This window comes from Pleurodeles waltl, chromosome 3_2, assembly GCF_031143425.1.
Source record: "Pleurodeles waltl isolate 20211129_DDA chromosome 3_2, aPleWal1.hap1.20221129, whole genome shotgun sequence".
Lineage (NCBI taxonomy): Eukaryota > Metazoa > Chordata > Amphibia > Caudata > Salamandridae > Pleurodeles > Pleurodeles waltl.
In genome coordinates, this window is record NC_090441.1 from 8668461 (window position 1) to 8681245 (window position 12785).

Here is a 12785-nt window from a genome sequence, read left to right on the forward strand (position 1 = left end):
GTGGTGGGGGTGAGGATGGTGGTGGGGGTGAGGGTGGTGGTGAGGATGGGGGTGGGGGTGGGGTTCGAGGATGGGGGTGAGGGTTGGGGTATGATTTGGCATGCAGGTGGGGGGGAAGCAGTATTGAAGCTTCAACTTACCAGTATCCATTCCTCCGCCGACTCCTTCGAGGGCGTCAGGATGCAGGATGTTCAAGACTTCCTCCTCCCATGTTGTAAATTGTGGGGGTTGAGGTGGGGGTCCTCCGCCAGTCTTCTGCACGGCGATGTTGTGCCTGGATACCATGGAACGCACCTTCCCCCGTAGGTCGTTCCATCGCTTCCTGATGTCTTCCCGATTTCTGGGGTGCTGTCCCACAGCGTTGACCCTGTCGACAATCCTCTGCCATAGCTCCGTCCTCCGGGCAATGCTGGTGTATTGGATCTGTGTGCCGAACAGCTGGGGCTCTACCCGAACGATTTCCTCCACCATGACCCTGAGTTCTTCGTCTGAGAAGCGGGGGTGTCTTTGGGGTGCCATGGGGTGGTGTGTATGATGTGTGGGGTGGAGTATGTGTAGTTAAGTGTGTTGAGTGTGGTGGTGTGTGTTGTTTTGTGTGTGGATATTGTGTGGGTGATGGTGTTGAGTGGCTGTGGCTGCTAGTTTGTGGATGGTGGTGTCTCGCTCTGGCCTTCTTTCTGAATTTTTGGTCGTACGGGTTTGTGGGTGATGTGGGTGTGTGTTTTATATTGTATTGTGTGTGTGGGAGTGGTGTGTGTATGTGTATCAGGTGTGTGGAATTCAAATCGGCCAATGTGGCTGAGTTTTGTTCGTTTGTGTGTATTCTGACCGCGGCGGTGTGTCCCGCCAATGGAAAACCGCGTTTGAAAGACCGCCGCGTGGATTCGTGGGTCGTAATGGCATGGGCGTATTTCTGTTGGCGTGACGGTGGAGGTTTTGTCACCTCCACTTTTCCGCCGACCGCTGGTCTGGCGGTCTGTTGTGGCTGTCGGATTTTCGGAGGTTTGGCTGCTGCGGGTCAGAATGACCGTGGCGGGTTTCCGCGACCGCGGCGGGATTATGGAGGATTTCTGACCGGCGGTAGGCGCCTTTTACCGCCGAGGTCAGAATGACCACCTACGTGTTTGGCAGTCTTTTGGTAAGACGTCGCAGTTGTGGCTGCCAAAAGACCATCAGTGTTGGTGGTATCACGCCCGCTGTATTGAGAGTCCACAAAGTATACTGCCTAAAAACAGCCACAAATCTGAAACCGCCAGGACATAGGAGGGCAGGTAAGAGTCAGTTGCACCACCAGCACCACCACGCCGACAACTTTCCACCGACCAGATTACGAGCCACAAATCAGCACAGCGGTCCTTCCATGATGGGAAACCATTGGCTGTCCGAACCGCTGCGCCCAGAACTCCCTCCTGTAAGAATACAACATCATAATGGACAGTTTGAATACCCTACACTGAACACACATCCACACACCAGGCACACCCACTCACAGCACTATATAACACACACCCACACAACCTCTAATCCTCTGAGCAACGAACAACTCGCACAGACCCCGAGAAGCCACAAATCAATCACACAGAGCAGATACACAATAGGCACACATACAGTTCACACACACCGCACACCGTACCACAGCACCACCAGCACCTTACACACATCACATCTGAACACAACCACCACCCACTGCCAAACACCCTCACCCCACCAAGTACCTTATACTGCACCCTACACACACAACACCCACGCCCACCACAACAAAACCACCATTTCACGTCAAAAGCACCCACGCTTCACCGATGAGGAGTTGCTGGTCATGTTCAATGAGATCTTCACGGTAGAGCCACTACTCTTTGGAGCACAGGTTCAGCAGACATCCATAGCCAGAAAAATTAAGTTATGGCAGAGAATAGTCGACAGGGTCAACTCAGTGGGCAGCCATCCACGTGCAAGAGAGGACATCAGGAAGCGGTGGAACGACCTTAGGGGGAAGGAGGGTTCCATGGCATCCAGGCACCAGCTGGCGGTACTGAAGACTGGCGGTGGACCCCCTCCTACTTCCCCAGAGTTCACATCGTGGGAGGAAAGGGTCTTGGACATTCTGCATCCAGAGGGCCTGACTAGAATACCTGGAGGACTGGACTCTGGTGAATAACTAACACTCCTCTGCCAGTAATTCGTCCTACCCAGCATGCTTCCTCACCACCCAATCACTACCCAAATCACTCCCGCTACACATCCCACCTACTCACCTAATGCCCCTCTCCTGCTTGTCACACCGCCACCCCCCCAAGATCCACACACTCCCTGCCAAGTGTATGGATAGCACTGCCAATAAAAATCATTATGACTCCCAAAACGCAGTAGCCCATCCACAGCGAAACCTGCATTGTGCATGTCCTATCACACCTCTTGCATGTATGACAATTTCACTAGCTACAGCAACTGAATGCTTCGACTGAGGACCACTACATGGCAATGACAGCAATGCGACAACACTACACAATGGAAAACTAGCCCAGACACAGACACAACACTATCACCAATCCAAAGGGCACACTACCCTGACATGGACTAATCCTAGCCATGACAGTAAGGAGGTATACTCCAAGTACAACATGCACAGACAGGACTAACAACCTTGCATCCACACATACCCACCTCCCATTTGTACACCATGCTGCAATGTACAGCCATTCCCAATCACATATACCAAGCCAGAATTCCTACCAGTTGATAGGGCAAACCTGTCAAGTGAACCATCACACAGGGACAGAAGTCTCCCACCCCACTCAGCCAAAGTGATCAAGCATGGTACACATGTCTCAATCCACCATCCACAAACACTGTTGGCAGTGCTGCATCTGTCAATGCCATTGTGGGAATCAAGTCAAGCCATTGTAAGCATCAGACTAACCGACAACCATACACACCTACAACATGTAACTATTTCTCACTCCATTCACTTGTATCACTGCCACAGCAACAATAGAGCGGTTACCAGAGACTGCCAGCCCTCCTCAGGATGAAGGCCCCAGTGAGGACAACACCGTTGAATGTCCGGACAGAGACGACCTACCTGGCCCATATGGGACTCCTTGTCAGGAAACCACTCCCTGCCTCACCCTGCCCACAACAAACCCCTCTACCTTGTGGCAATAACAATTTAGTCAACCCTTTGTCCACAAACCAGTGCCCTAAGGACTGGTCCATCAGTAGTGTGCCCCAAAGTACAGGGACCTGAGTCGACCCCTCACAGCCCAGACAATGAAGGTCCTGTTAAAACTGGGATTGGGCACACTGTGCCAGGGGTACAGGCACATGGGGGCAAGGGGCGTGGGAGGAAACCTGTGGGCCGGAGGACGGGGCACCCAAGGGAGGCATCTGAACAGGAAGCCATCTCTCAAGTCCCTCGAGCATATCAACTAACCCAGGACAGGATGGGCTAGATCATATCCATGATGAGGGGAATTCAGGGGCTGCAGAGGGAATGCCACCAAGAGGCCATGCAGCAGTGGCAGACCATCAATGCCACCATGCCTCCATTGCAGGGGGGCTCAGGGACGTTAACAACACTCTGTTTGCTTCCTCCACCCACCAGCAGGCCCCTTCCACTAGCCACATCACATCAGAGCCTTCAACATCTGCAGCTGCTAGTGGTATGGAGGCCCAGCCAGAGGAGGCACAGGACCCAGGTACCCCTCCCTCTGTAGCTGCAGAACCCCCCGCAAACATGGACTTCCCTCCAGATATCCAGCAGGAACAGATGCCAAGACCGAAACTACTACCAGGAAGTGACCCTCACTTGATAGCTCTCCCTTGTGCGCCACTGAGACACCCTGTTGACTGTTCAATGCCTAAACTCCATTTTCCCATGGCCCATGTCCCATGGACACAGGACCTGTGCTACCTACAGCTGTGCCACCTACTCTTAGAATTTCTTCAACCATGACCCCACTCATGACCCGTTTGTCACTCAAGTCACAATAAAAACCATTGATCACAGCCACTGCATATATGTATTTATTTGTACAGTAACAAAAGTATGTTTACCTATTTGTCAAAGTGGAATGGGCCACAATCCAACTGGCAGTGTAAAGGATTGCAGAGGGAGGTATCGTCTGCATCAATCACTGTACAACAGATATGTGCCAGGGCTGATGTAAGGGAGTCACAAGTATTGCCACACACCAGAGTAAATCTACACATCCAACTTGCAAAAAGGCTATTACAGAGATCACCATCAGGATAGTAGGCATGGTGAGAGCAAAAACACATACGTAGTTCATAATGGATCCTCCCCAGTGTAGTAGACAACTAAACCGGGCACAACAGATAACACCTCTTCAGCACCAGTCGGAGGACATACACCACCAATCACTGTACATGGAACCTCTCATTTGCTAAACTCCACATTGTGCACAGTAACCAAAGGATACAGAACATGCATGGCTCAATCAATAGGTAGGGGTGTCAAAGATTAACACTGCACAGTCAGTAGCTGGAATGACATGAGAACAGGACTATGCGGGACACATTGCACAATACTGGCCTGTACATGAGAGATGCAATGCTGCCTAGCCGCAGACAGTACACATGTCAGAGAGAATACATTACTGCACTGCAGCTTGCGTGCAGTCAGTCACCTTCCACAACACACCCATGGGGAAAGGAACATATTACAACTCCACTGATATACCAAATCAGGGGGGCCATAGATAAATACCTATGTTGAAATACCTGACCTGCAAATACACAGACAATATACCTGTATGTCACTGGAAGTACTGATTGATGTGCTCAGCCCTTGACTCAGCTCCACCTTCCATCTGCCTCCTCATCGCTTTCCATGTGAGCATCAATGGCCACTGGTCCAGCTGCTTCCTCTTCCTCTGCTAGTAAGGGTATCTGACATCTCAGGGCCAGATTGTGGAGCATGCAGCAGGCTACTATGATCTGGCATACCTTTTGAGAACTACAAAGGAGGGCACCTCCCGAGATGTGCAGGATCCTGAGTCTGGCTTTGAGGAGACCAAATGTCCTTTCTATCACACACCTCGTCCTGCTGTGGCCCTCATTGAAATGGTGTTCCCCTTCCGTGGCAGGGTACCTCACTGGTGTCAGCCAGGGAAGGTTAGGATAGCCAGAGTCACCTGTGTTGACAGAGGTAGGACCTGTTACAATACAGGTACAGCCACAGGGAACAATGGGATGAAAGGTGTCACAACAGGGACATACAACCAAATGTATTCACACCTATGAGTCAAACCCTCTCCCTGTGTAGATGTGCCATCAAGTGTGGGACATTGCTGTTCCTCAGAATGTAGGAGTCATGTACAGATCCTGGAAACTTGGCTGTACTGGGGAGATGTATTGGTCGGCCACACACACCACCTGCATAATTGATGGAGTGGTAGTTTTTACGGTTCCTATAGACCTGTTCATTGGCACTTGGAGGAACCAAGTGTATATGGGTCCCATCTATGGCCCCTATCACATGAGGGATGTGTCCCACATCATAGAATGCAGACTTCACATGCGCCAAATTGCCTCGTTGGGGGAACCTTATATAGCTGTCCAGGTGTTTCAAGGAAGCAGAAAATACATCTCTCAACACAAGACTGAACATGGGCTGTGACATGCCTGCTGCTAAGCCCACTGTCATCTGAAAGGAGCCTGTGGGAAGAAAGTGTAGCACTGACATAACTTGAACTGTGGGAGGGATGGCATAGGGATTATGTATGGCATGGAACAGATCTGGCTCCAGCTGGGTACATAGTTCCATGATGGTCTGTCGATTCAGACGATAGGTTTGAATTATGTGCCTCTCCTCCAGGGTTGCAAAGTCCACTAGTGGATGCTACACTGGTGCATATCTCATTCTACTCAGGACAGTGTATCTAGGATAGAGAGGAGAAATAGCACAATGTGAATTGCACACCACACATGTTGGCACAACACATCCAACATGCACACACCTAACACTGTCAACATGGAGCACACTGCTGGCACATACAATTTTGGCCATGCTGAAGTGGCATGGACTTATCCCTTGTTCCATTTGTGGTACACTGACCTGTCCTGCACTGACCATGTATGTAGTCATGTCTTATACAGATACGGTGACATGGCCATTCAGCCGACAAGAATCTGTAGATGATGGTCACCAGCCACATAGGGTCACTGTGTCATGCACCTCACATGTATGTGACAAAACATGAGGGCATCACTTAGGCCTGCCCCGCTATCTGCTGTATAAGGTGTATGGCGCACTTTTAATTCAGCATAATGGGATGACCTGACCAAAATGGCAGCCGTCTGACCTGCTGCACTGGACAGGTGGTAGTGACCTAATTCCGCTGGCATATATCGCCCTGGCAATAGATCGTCACAACTGCCGTGCAACTTCTCATTGTGTAACATTGCTGCCTATGGGAGACTGGGGCCAATGGCGATCACCACCGGCTGTGACGGATGGATTTTCTGCAGCCTAGCTCACTGACTCCTGACACTCTGGCAAGCAAGACCTCCATGAGCTGAGCTGCTGTGTACTGTCTCTAGGAGCCATCATGCCACATCCTGCAGGTGATAGGGCCCCCGCCTTCACCCCAGGAGAACTAGAGAGGCTGGTGGATGAGGTCCTACCACTGTAATGACAGCTCTATGGGGCACCAGAGAAGCAGGTGAGGCAAGTGCCAAAGTTATGTGTGATATGAGTGTGTGCGAGGGTGAATGGAGTATATGTACCGTACAGGGAGTACATGCATGCAGGGGGCATGGAGTTTAGGCATGTGAGCCTTGAGGATGGGTATATGTAGGTATGTGGTGGGTCTGATGTTTATGGTCCACTGCTGCTGGCATGGTGCCAGTCTACATAACGTTTGCTTTCTGTCTGTGTCACCCTTGCAAGTCAACACCCATCAACAGAAGGGGATTTGCCGTGCCATCACCAAGCAAGTGCTGACCCTGGGGGTCCATATCCGGCAGAGCATCCATTGTTGGAAGTGGCTGCAGGACCTGAGACGCTGGGCCCCGAAGACTGGGGAAGCCCAGCTGGGGATGTCCTCCTAACGAGAGAGGGGTGTCCGTTGGACCCTGACTCCCCTCCTAATGGCCTGCATTCTGGCAGTGGCCTACCGTGAGGTGGATGGGCGTTTAAGGGCAGCCACAAGGGGTTGAGTAACCACTGTATCCAGGGACTTGGCTGGCCATAATTGGGAGTGGGTGCCTAAGTGCTACCAAAATGGCATTGCAGTCAATGCCACATATGCATCAACATTTGGTGATGGCCAATAGGCACCCTTGCTGTGTATATGTTGTAGTTCTCTGTGTCCCCATGCTCTACTGTTAGTGGATTGTCATCTCTCTGTTCCATACCTCTCCAAGTCTGTAATGTGTATGTGCACAAATGACATAGAGACATGTGTGACTGCATCCTGGCCCTACGATGGATGCAAGTGTTGGTGGTACCCTAAGCATTCTGTATGAACTAGCTCCAGCCATCTGCATCAGTGGCTCAGAGATGTCAGTCCACTCCCATCTACGTAGGCAATATGTATATGCCACTCTCGTTCCATCCCTGGGACTTTTTAGACCATGTACTGTAACTGGTATAGATGGATTATGTGGCTGGCATTACAGTTCCAGCACTGCACGCCCCTTCATGGGACAGGAGTGCTGGGCTGAGAGCTGACGAGGCATAAATAGGTGATGTGCAGACTTTAGGGTATGTGTAGGTAGGCAACCTGGGGCACTGATACATGTAGACTGGATGAGGTATGATTGCACATGTCTGACATTCCAGGGGGCTACACTTGTGGAGATGTGTCCCTCCTTAGTATGGGTTGGTTCTGGTGGTAGATAGTGCCCTGGGGGATCCCAGATGTGACTTTAGCAACACAAAATGATGAAGTACGGAGACTTGAACAATGCAAACACTCACCCCTAGTCACAGATCTGGGTTTAATCCATCACTCTTTTGCTCAACATGCCAACCCAGTTTGAACCCAGCCATGTGCAAGTCAGTCTTGACCCTGTTCATCATGGGAACAGTCCAGCCCGAACTGCCAGGCCAGGTCCTCACTGAACCGGAAATAAGCATCTGGGGACCAGTTTCAGGGTATCACCCTTCATCAGCCAGGCTGGCTTGATACCAGTGGCACAACCACGTCTGGGCATACCCTTCCCACTTAGAGCAATTTTAGCAAGTTTGGACTCAGCCATATACAAATCCGTCTTGACCCTGTTCCTCATGGGAACAGTCCAGCCCGAACTGCCAGGCCAGGTCTTCCCTGGACTGAAACAAGCATCCTGGGACCAGTTTCAGGGTATCACTCTTTATCAGGCAGGCTGGCTTGAAACCAGTGGCCAGGGAGCACGGGACCCACGTCTGGGCATACCCTTCCCACTTAGGGAAACTTTAGCAACACAAAAGAATGATGGACGTAGTGCTGAACAATGCAAACACTCATCCTCAGTCACAGATCTGGGTTTAATCGATCATTCTTTTGCTCACCATGATACCCCTGTTTGGATCCAACCATATGCAAATCAGCCTTGACCCTGTTTCTCATGGGAACAGTCCAGCCCGAACTGTCAGGCCAGGTCCTCCCTGGACCAGAAACCAGCATCCTGGGACCAGTTTCAGGGTAGCGCCCTTCATCAGTCAGGCTAGCTTAAATCCAGTGGGACAGTGAGCAGGGGACCCACGTCTGGGCATACCCTTACCACTTAGGGCATCTTTAGCAACACAAAAGGATGATGGACGGAGTGCTGAACAATGCAAACATTCACTCCCAGTCACAGATCTGGGTTTAATCCATCGTTCTTTTGCTCACCATGCCACCCCAGTTTGGACGAACGCCATATGCAAATCAGTCTTGACCCTGTTCCTCATGGGAACAGTCCAGCCCGAACTGCCAGGCCAGGTCCTCCCTGAACCAGAAACAAGCTTCCTGGGACCGGTTAAAGGGTATCACCCTTTATCAGCCAGGTTAACTTTAATCCAGTGGCACAGTGAGCACGGGACCCACGCCTGGGCATACCCTTCCCACTTAGGGCAACTTTAGCAACACAAAATCCCAAATGTGACACCATGGTGTGTATATGGTATGCATAACAAAGTCCTAGCTTGTCCTCTGCTGCTTTGCTGACTGACTGCCTACATCATGCCGACATACATGGTTGAGGGCACTTGTGATAGTCTGTGACTTTATTAGGTTGTGGCAGATTGGGAGTGGTTTGGGTAATACATTACACATCTGATGTGAAATATCTAGGTGTCTGACTGGTATTGGGCAAATCTATGTTGTCCACCATGATGGGCTCACTATACTGGTGGGCAGCAATGTGTAACAGCAGGTAAGTGTTGTGTGTTGCAGTTGACTACATTGTGAGGGACATTTGAAAGTGGACATGGACCAATCAGGTGTTTGCACTGTAGATGACTACAGTGTATTATTGTGCAACCTGCACATCCAATGGGTGATAGGGGTATGATGTGCATTCATGCATGGCATTGGTAGTGCATCCAGGGCATGCTGTGCCAGCTTAAAAGGGCATAGGTTGGCATCATGGGGATGGGTCTAGTAGTACTGTCCTACTTGGTATTGGTGTAGGTGTGAGGGTTGCTAGGCAGGTGTGGAAAGTTGTGCTGTGTCATGACATGATGTAGGTAATGTGTCCTTGAAAATGAGATTGCTTAGCCATGATGTGTATGGTGACAGATGTACATGATTACCTGTGTCAATGGGAGGTGTATGTTAACCATTTTGCCACCTATCTATCTCTATTCCTCCCGCCCTCTCTCTCTCTCATTTTGTGCATCAGCACATCAGCATCACCTGGTGGAGGAGAAGGGGCACAGGTGTGTGGGGAAGCAGCAGCCCACGGTATCCAAAAGGCTGATAGCAACGAGGGCGAGGGACCCAGTGGGACAGAGGACGAGAATTCCGAGTGGGACATTGGACCTACCACATCATCTTCAGATTCCACCTCCATTGGGAACTTCCTGGTGGTGGCGGACCCATCTGGAACCACCCAGCAACATCATTGTTCACCACCCCCTTACTGGCACCGCCCTCCCAGTTCCATACCCGCTCACCCAGGAGGATGGGTGACCACTTTGCCACAGACACCTCTTCCCCTGCCCCAGTCAGCCCTGCTGCTCTCAGTGAGGAGGTCTATTTCTGTGGGTCAGTCCACCATCGTGAATGCCATCCAGGGACTGGCAGCTCAAGTCAAACAGAGCAATGCATTCCTGGAAGGCATTCACGCTGCCATAGCTGCCCTGCAGAGATCCTTTCAGGCTCTGGCCTCCTCAAAGACAGCAGCCAGTGCCCATTTGTCTTCCCTCCCCCCTCCACCTACCTCTTCCCAATCTCAAACCCCTCTCCCCACACCCATCCAGAGCACAAATTCACACATCCACCTCATTTGACACAATTTGCAGTGATAAACACAGCCATCAAAAGACTTACTAAAAGCATGCACACAGACAACACCCACCTGCAGACACTCCAACATTCACTCCCTGCACTGACTCCCCCACCACCCTCTCCATCACAGACACTACACCACTCATAGCTGCTGTCACAACACTAATGCTCCCTGATCCAGCCACATGTCCCATCATACCCATAATCAGCACAATAACAGACCTGCATACATCCACCCCATTCATCACATGCACACTCACCACAACCACCGACACCCCCACATGCAGCATATTTACCATACCTGCAGACACCACCCCAACAGACAGTCACCCATCCAGCATGGCATCTCCCGGCACCTCCTCCCCTCCTCCTCCCAAGACACCTAGATGCCCGCACTCACACAACCAACAGACACCGAGCACACACATTCAGTCCAGGCACGAACTTGCACCCAAGACACTGGCAAGAACACATCTTACAACCACTCTCTCTCCCTCCACTCCCAAATGCTTTTCCCATGACCACCCTTGTGTCCTTAAGAAACATTTCCTTTGTGAGTTTTCCCTGTTCCCTCCCCTTCCCCCACCCCATGGTTCCCCGAAGCACCCTGTGTCCCTCTCCAAGTCCAGACCTATCACCTCCCAGTCCTCCCCTGTCAGCCCTGGTGTTGCCCATGCCCTTCCTCCTGCTAAGAAGTCGACCCCCCCCACCCAAGGTCCTGTAGTGAATCCTACCTTTTTTTTAATGGGTAGCAGGAGTTAGCTCAGCCTTCTAGCTTGCAGACTTGTGCCTCTGTCACCCAGTGACTTTTACCCTATTTAGCTTGGACTTTTGTAGCGCAATTATTTAATTATATCTTTACAAGATAGCTGCATTGTTTTTAGTTAGGACAATGTTTTAGTTTCATGCTATCAGTGCCACTCTGCTGAAGATAAATCAGATGTAGATGTGCACATTAGGTACCTTCCCGCTTTGGACTTTCGAGGGAATTGTTTATGTAATTGCCGCCCCACGCATGTCTTGTTATCTATTGTTTCGGAACAGACCTACATCAGGAGTCCGATCAGATCTGTATAAATGCACCTTACACAGACAGATATTCAGCGGGATTCCTACCAAATGCCATCAATGTTATCCATGCTACATGTTGCCTTGACGCTGACCCAGTCTTCATGTCCGGATGTAGTCTGATCTAGAGACCTCATTCCAAGGTAACGAGGGTTGGGGGTCTCTTCTCATGGACATGGTACTTGCAGACTAGGTTTAACAACCCTAGCTCTCTTTAGGTTAGGGGTTAGGTTCATTATACAAGGATATTAGGACATATTTCATATCTCATGCCATTTCATGCTATTGCCAGATGGTGGGGGTCTTTGTATTAATAACTCTTATGTTCAAAATTCTGTTCCTTGCATCATTTATTATCCTAATCATTGCATCCCATGCAATTTATCATAGATTGCAGTATTATTCATAAAAACCTATTGAAACTTTACTGCACCTCTTTTATTGCCTTTGCTTGATTTAGATATGTTGTTCATGTGAGAGAGGAGTAATCTCCGTTTAACCACCACACTCCCTGAGATATCACACACGAGTCCATGCAGAAAGGCTGCCACAAATCATCTTTTACTGTTTGGGTTTTTGGTGAGGTACTGCTTGTGAACCAGGAGGGTTGGGACGACAGTTGCGACTTGCTGTAGGACTGGCATAGTACTGTCCTCCTTAAACCAGCAGTCTTGCCTAGAGCAAGAGTCAAACTACAACAGTCCCTCCTCCCAAATCAAAAGCTAGGGACCCTCCTACAAACCTAAACCCAAGGCCACCCTGCCCAAACCCAAAGATCCCCCACCCAAACTCAGACTCAAACCCAAGGACCCCCATCCCAAGCCCAGACCCCCAACTCCCCAACACCCCAAACACCTCTGAAGTGCCTGCCTGCCCCCTTGATGCCCCTACACTGTGGAGGTCACTTTGCAGTGAGGAGTCAAGCTGAGGCACTGTGTTGTGCCATATGTGCCATGGGCACAATTGACTATGACTGTCCAATGGCCTAGTTTTGTATATAGGTTTTTTACATCCAGCACTTATTTGATTACATCTGGACCAACCTGCTGTTGGTAGCGATGGTGATATACTTGTCCTGCCTTTCCTTCAATATGGATGCGTTGTGTTGGTGGGATTTGGTTTGTGTGTGTGTGAGTTGTGTGTTAGTTGTGCTAGCTGTTGTGCCTGGGCTGCATGTGAGTGTGTGGGCCTGACATTGCTGCTATTGGTGTGTATTGTGTCTGTGATATGATTGAGTAGCTCCATACATGTGTGTTGCAGAGTTCTGCATTGTACATAGTG